At 35.2% G+C, this 12,546-nt stretch overlaps 1 long non-coding RNA gene across 4 annotated transcripts in view; it reads right to left on the bottom strand.

Annotated features, from left to right (window-relative positions):
• The window catches only part of LOC131586705 (uncharacterized), a 47,770-nt gene that overhangs the window by 16,228 nt on the left and 18,996 nt on the right, over positions 1-12,546 (bottom strand). For 3 of the 4 annotated variants that reach the window (XR_009279218.1, XR_009279211.1, XR_009279214.1), the window contains one exon: positions 7,086-7,427. The exons of the other annotated variant lie outside the window; for it this stretch is intronic. This is a non-coding gene — a long non-coding RNA (uncharacterized LOC131586705). Of the gene's footprint in view, positions 1-7,085; positions 7,428-12,546 lie in introns of those variants that run through there. 4 annotated transcript variants of the gene reach the window in all.

Genomic DNA, 12,546 nt, shown 5'->3' with positions numbered 1-12,546 from the left:
TTCTGCAACTGCGTACAAAAGACCATTGGTGACCAAGTTCTTCACAATGATCTTCAGATGTCCTACTATTTTTCCCAGTCTTCTCTAGACTAAACAAATACAACTTTTTTGAAATATGCCTTACAAATCTTGTTTTCCAAAAACCTTTTTGCTTTTGTGTTCTCCTAGGGATTCCCCTTCACCTGAAAATTGAAATAATTTTCGGTTTTTAGACTTTATTTTAACACAGAGATCAAATAATTTTATTCACTGATTTTTATTCTGGACATTTGGCATGTATGTTCTTTGATTTTGCTTCATCTGTAAAACTAGGTAGTATCCATGTTACTTGAAATTTTATGGAACTGTAGAGCAGTAGGCCCCACAGACCCTTGAAACAAAATACACCTCTACATCTCTTTAGTAACTCTGGGAATCAGTAATGACAATTTTCTTTGAAAATTAAGTAAGTCACTTTTTCTTATTTTTTTCTTTTACTTCAAAAAAACTGATACACCAGGGATTTTATATATCTTCTTTGTTTTACATGTAATAGCTAAAACAAGAATCATAATATTCTTAATAAATAAGCAGACAGATGGATGGACAGACAGGCATAAATCCAGTTTTTCTTTGAGAATCAAGCATAAGAGAAAGGAAATTTGACTCAGCCCATGTCTCTGTCTATTGTCTCAAAATAGGAAATGTCTGCTGAAACAGTCAGAAGGATGTTGTTGGTTGAAGTACACTAGGAATCTCTTTTTGATGATTACACAACTACTAGTTTGTGGTAAAAATGTATCACATTTTACATTATTTTCAATGAGTTTTGCCATAATGAAGAAGAAATATTGTGGACCAAGAAAAGTAAACCAAAAGATTTAAGATAGTAACAGATCAATTCTGCAGCAACTATCTGTATTCACATTTATTCCCTTTAGAGAATCCAGTCTCTACGTTTTTTTAACCACAGGTAGTTTATCCCAGGAACCTTCAAATTATTTCCTTAGAAAGAAGGTGGCAGGGGGGAGGAGGGGGAGAAGAAGTGATAAACTGCAGAGCAGTTTATGACATTTAGCCCAGATTTTCCATTTCTTTGCTCTACTTCACTTGTGCAGACTATGCAACTATACCATAATCACATATGAAAGCTCTTCTCAGAAGTGGTTTCTACAGTTTGGTTTTGCTTTTTATTATTCATATAGCTTACTCATAGGGTACTTTCATAATGAATTTCTTAAATGTAGTAGTTGTTCTTTGTAATCTAGCTAATCTATCAATGAGCAAAATGTCCCTGATACCTAGGTGTGCTCTCAACAGGCTAAATGAGTAAGTAGGCTGAAGGACTCCTCGCAGCAGTACACTCCTGCTCAGAGCCACCCAATCTTGATCTCCAGAAAAGACTCTGCCCTTCAGCCAAACTTCTGAATGCAGTTATCTCCTCCTTCCCGTACTTCAGTTCAGCTTCCAGCAGCTCCTAAAAACTGTCCCCCCATTTCCTCAGGAAACATAGACAGGCAATCCTTTAACAAGTTATTAAGCAGGAGTGATGGGCATGGAGTGTAATCACAATGAAGAGAGAAGCAGTCTATGAACACTTATCTAGCATACCTGTCCTATCTGCCATAAGATTTTTCAGAATCTCTTTTTGCAGAAGTCTTGAAGCAATTCCTTTCCTCAAAACAGGAACTACCAGTTCTGGCAGTTCAGACATTAGGTTTAGCATATATAATGTACTCCAGAGAGAAGTGGATAATTTCAAGTATTTTGTTTGGCTGTTTCATGTAATTTTCTAAAACTATACTTAAGGGCATCACAGTATTATAATTTTATATCATTCACCTGCATTTCCAAAATACAAGGTCATTATGAGAAAGAAAACTTCTTTTTATTTAGCTAGGTGTGTAATATGTACAACACATTTGCTTTATGTTATTCTCTATGTGCATCTAATTCCAGTTTCTTACATTCTTAATTGATATTCTCTCCCTTCTTTTAAGGTAGTTTCTAGTATTGGCAAAACCATGATCCTACTGATGAAAAGCAATCCAAATATACAGATTCACACATTCATACCACAGAAGGGTTTTTTCGTAATGCAGTTCCCTACTGTGTTGCATATCCAGTCAATGGCAATATGGTAAAGCCAGAATAGCCGGTTTGTTCTCCTAGAAGAGCTGCCTGCACTTCTGCAGAACAGCTTCTCCAAATGCTAAACCTACAGGCAAATTTACGCTGAATCGTTGTTGTGATGGTCTGTTTTCTTACCAGTGTTCCATTAGGAACAACTTCATATTAAAAACTGTTTCCAAATCCCTGCTCCTAATCTTACTTCTCAAACTCTGGGCTATTTTCCTTTGATCTATAGCATCCTACAATTTGCCCAATTTCTTTCATTTATGTACTTTATATCCTCAGCACTCACCAGAGTAGCTGACCACTTTCAGAATCTGAAATTATTTCCTCTTTTTACCTCTAAGTGACTTAAAAGACCATGCTCAACTGGATGCTAATTGATCATGTTCCAGCATTGTCTGATGTGCCATATTGTCCTTTCCTTTTTTATTTTCTGTCTTTAGACTTAAGCTGTTAATCCCAGGTCACAAAGTAGTCTATGAAAGTAATTTCATTTTCCCCTTTTTGTGCAGTTTTTCCTGCACATAGTTTTCTACAACCTGTAATATTAGAAATTATCATGGAAATAACTGGCGACCTCACAGGTCAAAAAGTGACCTGGAACCTAATGGTAATTATATCACATACTGAACACCTGTCCAAGTAATACAGAGATTGAGCTCATTCCAAGACATAACTGCATATTGGGGGTTTTTGTTGAAAACCATATAAATATTCAGTAGAGCCCTTATCCCATCTTGTGCATGATGAGGTGACTATTTTACATTGAAGCATGCCCACTTCAGCATGAGGTCATTCTCAAAAGTCTCAGAATAAAACACCACAAGCATATTTCAGGCTTTTATCCTATAAGGTTGATGGGACCCAAACTGCACTTTAATAATGAACTAAATCTATTTACCTACATGGTCCCGTGCTGAGTTCTTTATTGTAACCTTGCTTATCTTGAAAAGAATATTCAGTCATCTATCTGGCTTTCAAGTTTCCATGTTAAAATACTTCCACATCAGGTAAGTACTGTTTTCCCTTCTGTTGTCCTCTGACTTTCTTAAATTGCCAGTTTTTCAGATTTTCTATCTTCCATTTTAATTGTCATATATCCAAAAGTAATACATTAATTGACGTTTCTAGTCAAGAAATAGTAGTCTGTAAGATTACTGGTTTTCATGCCATTGCCTTTTTTGATTAGAGCAAGCTAGTACAGTTGTAATTACTGCCAACTGGATGTAGTTCCTAAGGTTACATCTGTGTTACTGAGCTAAAGAGGGCTTAGGCACGTACTTGAGCTCTACCATGTGATAATCCACACCCTTTAACTCTTAGCCTGCTCTTTGGTGGCTAAGAGTTTATTGGCCGAGGCCAATAAGCACTCAGGTAAAATACTGCAGGATTTGAGGAGCAGCATGGGTTAGAGAATCTTCTAATAGGCAGTACAAATGAGGCTACCCTGGGCCAGGAGAGAAGGTGGGTTAGCCAGGCAAATGCGAGCTGTAGTTTGCTACTGGCTCTTGACTGGGTTGTGGTGCATTTTCATTTCTATGTGACCTAAGAAATCAAATGCAGCCAAAACCTGGTAAAGAGACACCTTCATATGATGCTAGTCCCAAACTTGATCAGAGGATGGGAGCTGTTGGTATGAGAGAAGGACAGATCAGCATTAGGCAGACTGTGACTTCCCGAGGGCAGGCAAATTCTCAGCCTGTGGGTAATAATGGATCTTGGCTGCCTTGTGCTACCTCCAGTGAGCAAAACAGGGGTACAGAATCTGGAACCCTTCGTATTTTCAGATCTTTTCTATATTTTTTTCTGTATTCTCAATTGCCACTTTTGTTTGCTGTTTCTTCAACTATCTTTTCAAATTAATTATGAGATTCGTAGACAGTGGTCCTAAGACTTTCTTTTATTCAGTATTATTCTATGGGGGAAAAAAAAAAAATTGAACTGCTCAAGGAACTTGAAAAAAATCTACTTTCTTGGTTTCCTTTAAGATTTTCACATACTTTCAGAATATATTAGCAAAATTATACTAATTAAGTGGATAATTAGGTTTTTTAGATAGCATCACATGGTCTGAGAGCTCTTTCTGTTCTTTCTTTGCATGATGGCAAGATTAAAATTCTCCTTTCCAGTTCCGTTTCCTTTTCTCCAACTTCATACTTCACTAAACATTTTTTTACAGTGGAATCTCTCTTATTCTATTGCAATGTTACTCTGAACCAGCTTTTTGCTATTACTCTTCAAACTCATTATTTTTCTGTCAATGATTTTCACAGTATGTTTACACTTTTTCTGGTCTTTTTATTAAACCAGAAGTATTGCATGGTCATAAAGTCTTAATTTTAGACCTAGTATCTCCTTTTTTTCCTGATCACTATCAGATCCAGTACTGCATTAACTCTCATTACTTCTTCCAGTTGTTTTAAGTACTATACAAAAATCTTGTAACCTATTTTGAAGCACCTCTTTCATGTAACTCAAATTCCTTTCTTACAGCTTGCCATACATTTCCATATATATATATCAATATATGTATACGTATAACATGAATATAATATGTATATATATATATGACAGTCATGGAGAGCCTCATAAACCTAGAGAAAGTCAAATGAACCAAACCTTCAATAAAATCTTCATGGATTTTGTTTCTTCCATTTTCATTTGTGAAATTACTTCTCTGTCTGCCAGCCATCTGATCTGCAGAATCTGCAAGCAGGGTGGTTGTTTTATAAATTATGTTTCCCTCACTTTTTATTCCTTATATAGCTACAGATAGTTTTATTCTATTTATGTCTTAGCCAGTCCTGTTTCTAATGCAATCAAAGAACAATTCTTGGAATTTGTAGTGGCATTGCATCTCTCAAGACCACCTGTACCAAAGCTATATTTATGAAGAGAAAGACCTCTTTTTCATTATTATTTCCTGCAGGACTTTATAGATTAAGTATGTTTTCACATCTCAATGTTGCAATTCACTCAACTTTATTCTTCTCTGGCAAATGTTTCCCTATGGTTACACTTATTCATTTGCTGAAATATCTTTCTTCTTTTGTTAGTATTTCCAGCTACGCTTTTCTTACTGTTCCTAATAGATTTAAAAATAAAGACATTTTAACTGATTTTCTAAACTGAGATTTTATCACTCAAAAATTGCAAATCAAAAATACACAAATTTGAGTGTAAAAATAATTTTATCATCAAACTGCAAGTCTGAATTTTAGATTAGTAGTACTATCAAAAAAGCAATAGTTTTGTAACTTAAGCTACACCAATACAGTACTCTCAAAACTAGTTTTCTAAAACTGTGCTAAGTCAGTTTGATGTACTTCCTTCTAACAATAATATGCCATTGTTAGAATTGTATTATTTTTCATGATGAGCAAAGCCTTAGCCCATAACAACTCTGCTGTAAAATGAATACAAGTATTAAGTTACAGATTATTTCAGGATCTGTATTGCCTTATACTGTTAATAGAAAAGACAAATCTTCAGCAGCCAGTAGTGACTTAACTGTATGCTGTCAATGTGCATCATTTGAGGATATACTGCAGAAAGCCCCATCAGGTTTTACATGGTTTTCAATATGATTTTGTTTTCTATGGATAATTTTCATATCGTTTTTCTTCATAAACATAGTCGCAGTTGATGCAACATAATTTGAGTAAAAAACTTACTGCTTCTACTGTTCAACACAAACTCCTCATTGGTGTAACTGTTTTAGAAATTCTGAATTTCCTCTGCTTTCTCATCATTGTCTGTAATGTCATCCTCATGCTCAGTACACACATCTGGAAAAGATAGCTTTGTTAATGGCCTCAAAATTATGCAAAGTCCTGCAGGTAACTACACTACTTAAAAACTTTTAGGCACCAGAAATTACATTCTCACTCACTCAATCGTTTTCTAGTATATTACTATTATTAGTGCCATTATTATTGCCAATTATTGTAGGTATCAGAAGAGGCTACAGAATAATATTTTACGCACATAAAGCAAAAGTTCTGAACATCACTGTTTATGTTTTATCACAGCATTCCTTTTACTGCAATCCAGATAATTTAGATTATCTAAAGAATATTTAGTATACCTAAGAAAATATGTAGGTATCTATCTCATAAAAAAACATTAACTATCATTAAGTATTTCTGCTACAGCTGAGCATGATTTTCAAAGATTCTGATTTTATACAACCTTTTACTTGTCTTTTTCAAAAAATTCAATCTTCTTATATTGCTATCAATACAAAGCACTCTTTCCAATAGCATTTTTCTTTATATGCAAACAAATCTGAAAACGTTTGCCATACCATTTATGAACACAGCATGGTTTCATTCAGATGCTCTTTTTAAGTTAGCATTCCTATATTGAACAAGTACCATAAGTCTTTATTTTTACAGGAATGTTCATCTCTGTCTATAGTTACTATTCCATTGATGTAGAAAGCAAGGTACTTTGATCCTCTGAAGGCACATGTATCATAAAAAAACCTAAAATGCTGTCATGAATTGTTAAGTTTCTTCTCTGCTTTACTGGAAGTCCTAAAATAACAGATCCATCCAGCATTTAGAAGTACATATATTCTTGAGTATATATGTTGATGCTCAAAGCAATATTCTAGGCAAATGGATGCAAACATATGAGAAAAAAGGGGTCAGTATTGGACCAAAAGAATTAGGAGAGAGACCAGTGTAGAAAGGAACCACAAACATAGGTTAACAAAAGGAACCAAAAAAAAGGGAGAAGACAGAACTCAAGAGAAGGAGAGATCTCTAACAGGTATAACCAAGAAAATATTACCAAAGGGAGAAAGAAAATAATTTGACCTTTTAATAATTACTGAACAGAAAAAGAAACTTCATCTTTTAGTAAGTCGGACTTTACCAGTACACAGCTTTGTAAGTCTACCCCACTTTTTGCAAGTGAGCCATGTAGGACTCATTTGTTAAAATAAAGACTAATGCTATATTTTATTAAACTTTTATGTCTTTAATATGGATTTTATACTCTTCACATTTCATTTTACATTTCTACAAACATCTTGAAGTTACAATTACATTGGGAAACCAATACATTTTATATGAAGGCAGAAGAACAATATTTTTTGACAACTCAAACCATAAAAAAATTCATGAGTGCCATATTCTTCTTTTTTCTATGTCTTCATTACAGTACTATCAGTCAAGAAGATACTGGTATCAGCATCAAAGGAAGGGTCAGAAATCTTCCACATCAGAAGTTAGGACAATACTTTCAACATGGAAAGCAGGATTGTCAGAGAGGTAGCAAGTGAAAAGCTTCAGAAAGTATGGCGGCTGCAAAAAGTCAGAAAAGAAAAAAAAAACACAAACAAGGAAAGATAAGATAACAAGATTGGAAAGGACAGGAAAAAACAATACACAGGAAATGGCAACAGCAACAATCGTGTTTATTCATACTAGAAACAGTACAAGAACACTGACAGAAAAGGTGAGGAATAAGGCAGCCATTCTTAAAGAGGTCTAAAGAAAATATCTACTATGGCATGAAATGCTCAGTTATTTCTCAGTGAAGGTGACAGGTCACTTCACTTTTATCTGGAATTAGTTCAGACCAGGATTCCTCTGAAGTCAGCAAACTAAAATGGGTACCTCCAGAGGGCGATTCATCCCATCCTAAGGTCTGAATCCTAGACTCAGAATCACATATTTGAAATGTAATTAATTTTGTGAAGTTCAGTAGGTATTTATGAAGCTAGCATCTTATCTTTGGAATGAATATTTATGGATAACATCTGGATTAAAATAATAAGTGATTCAGCATATTTTCAACTTCCTTTAATCTGAACAAAGAAAATGTACTAATGACTTTCATCTGCACAGAACATGAAATAGGTTTGTGCTGCATAATATTTTTTACTACTGAACAGTACTTGTGTGCACTACACTGAGCACAAAAATGAAGCCTGACCCAAATAGAAGGAAATTTGCCTTTCTGTTAGAACTAACTATGCACTACTAGGCTTTAAGTTTATCTGCTGTAAATAAAAATTTAAGATTAACATCAATAGGATTCTCTATTCCAAACTTTAAGAAACAATTCATTAAATATCATACTTAACTGATACTTAAAATGGCACAGCTGGTATTTCTGTAATTTGTTACTAAATACAGTAAATGCTGCTGTGGAAAAATGCTGAAATACATTGTCATGGTCATGGACACATTTTATAATGGTTATTTTAAACGAACTATAATTAAATAAAACAGTCATGGGTGAAGGGCTGCTTTTAAAGTTGGTATACAGCCCAATCTGTGCAGGAAAGTTCAGTGTGGAACTGGTCTGTGGAAACAACCTCTTCATATCACCTTCACCGGCTTGCCAGCCCAGAAGCAAATCCAAGACTGTGTGCTTACAGAACGGCAGTACCAAAGCATAAATAATCAGAGAAAGGGATGGAAAAGTGAGCTTTTCTCCTGGGCAGTGATCTGGGGGCTGGAAGACACCAAAGGACAAAAGTGCTCACCATTAGCACTTCCTTGTCAATGTGGAAAGTCTGAGAGACATAGTCCTGGGACTGGAGTGGTCTTCCAGTAATGACTATTTCAGAATACAGTCATCTTAATATTGCCTATTACATGAGGACAACACACAGTTGCCAGTTACAATGAAATTAAAAAGACATCTTTAAAATTTAAATAGACTTGGAATGGGAATTTGCACTGAACAATTTACATGATCTAAACCATTCTAGAACCATGCAACATGAAATAGTGTAACATCAATGCAAAACAACATAATGGCAAAGGCTTAACTATAAAATAGACCAAAAAGTCTCTTATTTAGAACTTCTAAAAGTTTTGTCTGCATTTAATTTCATTTTCCTTTTAGAATGAACATGAAGAATACAGTTATGTTAGTTTTTCTGTATTCCTATCTTTACTGGGTGCCTTTAAAAACTGTTGCCCAGTGACAGACATGGCACAGGAATGGGAACCCTATCACATAGCAATTTATAGCATAGTTCTTATGCTGACCTATCTCTATCAGCAGAAATTAATACACTACATTCCAAAAAGTAGATGTTACCATTCCAAAATTAATTGTGAACTGGCACCATAAGGCCTCTCCCTGCCCCACCCATTTTCACTCTCTGTCCCTTTTAGAGGGGATGTTACTCTGCCATACATCAGCTCAGGGCTCAGTTACACTGAAGTGTTGCTAAGGTGAACGGTTAAAATGTTTTATGCGTACCCCTGAGTGAAGGTATGAAAATGGGAGATCCTTATCTCTGTAGTTAAAAGGTTTTTTTCCATGGTAATTCATGAAGACCAGTTATAGTCACTGTATGAATATTTGTTAATTGCTCAGTTTAAAAAGTATGGGATTTCCCTAAACAGATACTCTTGCTATAATACTAAATATACTTATCATGCAGAAACTAAGCACATCCATGAACAAATTATGAAATGAAACTTTTTATTTACAATTTCCTAATTTATTTTATTCTATTACAGCTTATGGATGAAATCCACGCTGATGTCTAACCTGTAATGAGTGCCAATGTAAGTAATCCATTGTTCTACAGCTAAATTTGATTGTGAAGTGGTTGACTTTGCCTAGTCCTGCTGAGTAACAGTTAATGCAGTTTCTATTTTCAATTTCAGTACTATTACAATTAGGTTTTACACAGAAATTCTGACATTCTCAACTGTTATTGCATGCCTGCTTGTGCCTTTTCCCAAATGCTAGCGACTAGAATTAACAGAAATATGTATTTTAAAAATGGTTTTGATTTTTCCATGTCTAATCGTGGGTTTTTTAAGAGCTAACTTGGGAAGACAAACATTGGGGTAGTCATCATTTCAGCGGAATAATGAATTTTGTGGTTCAGGTTGGCCCAGAAAGTCAATTGCAAGCCTTCCTTAGAAGTGCTGGTGCTAAAATAAAAATGCACAGTGAGTAAAATACAGCTCAGAACAGCAGTTGGAAAGCTGAAGTCTCACTCTGTTTTCCATGCAAGCACAAAGCATAACATATCTGACCACTATATAAAAAATACTACTGGAAATACTCACCTGACTCCTCTCTTTCATCCTATTATTTCTCCTATGCTCATTAAGTTTTTTTATATCTTTCCTTCTGTAAAGGAGAATAATTTCCTTCTCCGCATTTCAGTTTCTTCCTTTGCTTTTTCCTACTCACCTGCACAGTTTCTGAAATTTCAGAATTTAAAAGAGCTACAGATCCAATCCTGGGGTTAAATACCAAGTTCTAAAAGCTTTAGCATGGCTGAAGATCAGTGACTTAAATTTTAATTGTTTTTGTTCTCTTATTTCCAGCAAAGATATAAAAACACTAGAATAAAGTTCAGCAATGAATCTATTTAGATAACTGTAACCTTAGAATGAGATCGCCATCCTGTAAAGAGCCATGCTCATACAGCAAAACATAATGATTTTTATAAATTTGAACTATACCATTATCTCTGATAACTTATTTTCATGTTTAGCTGCTATGAGAAGGGCATGTCCACTTCTCTCCTTTAGTAGCCATTCTAAATTCTGCACACAATGCTTCAACAAATGAAATTATTCATATCTTTGAATATTTTTAACCACCTTATATTTAGGAGATGAAAATAGTGAGAGCTAAGACTAGCATATTGTACACAAATATACGTATTTTCTATCCTGTAACAATTCATAAACAACATTTATTATCTGCATCCATGGCATACATTTTTAAACGCCAGGTCTTGCAAACATAAAATCCATCTGTATAGCATTTTTTAAAGTAGCTTAACAGCCATAATATCAAATGTTGCTTCACACATAGTATCAACATTTGATGTTTCATTGACACAGTAACAGGAAGCCAGCTGAGTGTAAGTTACTTTGTAGAAGATAGTGACAGAACTTCAAGGGTGCACTTCTCAGGAATCATGAACTCGGGCAGTCTTTAAAGATAAAATTACATATGACAAACAATAAAAGTAAAGCAAATTTTTAGGGACCGGTGTTGACTAACTAAAATAATGATCTTTATATCCAGTATAGAAATCTGACCAAGGGAGAAACACAATAGTTTCCTTTGAAAATAATGTACCCTCTTAGAAAAAAAAACCAAACCAACCAACACCCCAAAAGTATGCTTTTTTTTTACTATTGTTATGGTGATCTTGGTACATAATCTATTTGTATAGTCATGTGCTGACAGGATTATTCATTACTAAGTTCCAAACTTAAGCAGAAACCATGTATCTCATTAGCTAAGTTTAGTCACAGACATAAGTATGCAATCATAATCAATACTGAGAAGGAAAACTGTTAAATAAAAGCTTAAGACTTATGAAAATATCTGTTCCAAAAAAATCCCACTGCATTTAAAAAAATGCCTTTCATTTAAGGGGACATCCTATGACATTGATTTCAGTCTTTCTGCAGACTCTTTATTCTTCATTAACAGCTTTTTAGGGATCTGCAAAGTAATAATTAAGAAAAGCAATCCCGCTGTCCATAAACTTCAGTTTAGCACCAGTAGGTGCAATAATCCACTGGATTAATTTACTTTTAGAAAGATCATAGATCACAGGAAAATGCAAATCAAAGAGACCAGGCTTTAGAAATCCAAGACTTTTTATCCACTTTTTGAAAAGTAAGACAAACATTATCTAAAAGTCATAACTCATCATGTGGAAAAAACTCCATCATGTTCTTATGAGTGCTACAGGAAGGGGGAAAGGAATAAATGAAATAAAATCTACACTCAGCAGATTTCAAACAATGGGACCTGTCCCACTTGGAGAAGATGCCAAGTGTGCATTGTAAAGGAGAAGCATTACTACCGTGCAGCCAGCTTTTCACAGCATCTCATTTGAATCCTTTCGTATTCACTGGTGAAGCCAGGCAGCCAGCACTGTGTTCAGTCTGGGGCTCCCTCGCTACAAGAAGGACAAGGAGGTTCTGGAGCATCAGAGAAGGGCAACGGAGCTGGGGAAAGATCTGGATCTTGAGTCCTACAAGGAGCAGCTGAGGGAGCTGAGGTTGTTCAGCCTGGAGAAAAGGAGGCTCAGGGGGACTTTATCTCTTTCTACAGCTGTCTGAAAGGAGGGAGGGGCCAGGTGGGGGTCAGTCTCTTCTCCCAGGTAACCAGTCACAGAACAAAAGGAAATGGCCTCAAGTTGTTCCAGAGAAGGTTTAGATTGGATATTAGGAAACATTTCTTCACTGAGGGGGTCGTTAAGCACTAGAACAGGCTATCCAGGGCATTTAAAAGACACAGCACTAAAGGACACAGTTTAGTGGTGGACTTTTATTGATAGGTTCATAGTAACTTGATGATCTTAAGGGCCTTTTCCAATCTAAATTATTCTATTCCGTGATTTATTTGTCTGTCTGCATCTGCAGTGTAGAACTCCACAGACAGGAGGCTGAAGAAAGTATAGTGAGACAG

Source organism: Poecile atricapillus, chromosome 1 (assembly GCF_030490865.1).
Source record: "Poecile atricapillus isolate bPoeAtr1 chromosome 1, bPoeAtr1.hap1, whole genome shotgun sequence".
Lineage (NCBI taxonomy): Eukaryota > Metazoa > Chordata > Aves > Passeriformes > Paridae > Poecile > Poecile atricapillus.
The sequence above is the reverse complement of the archived record's forward strand: the minus strand, read 5'-3'. Positions and strand labels throughout refer to the sequence as shown.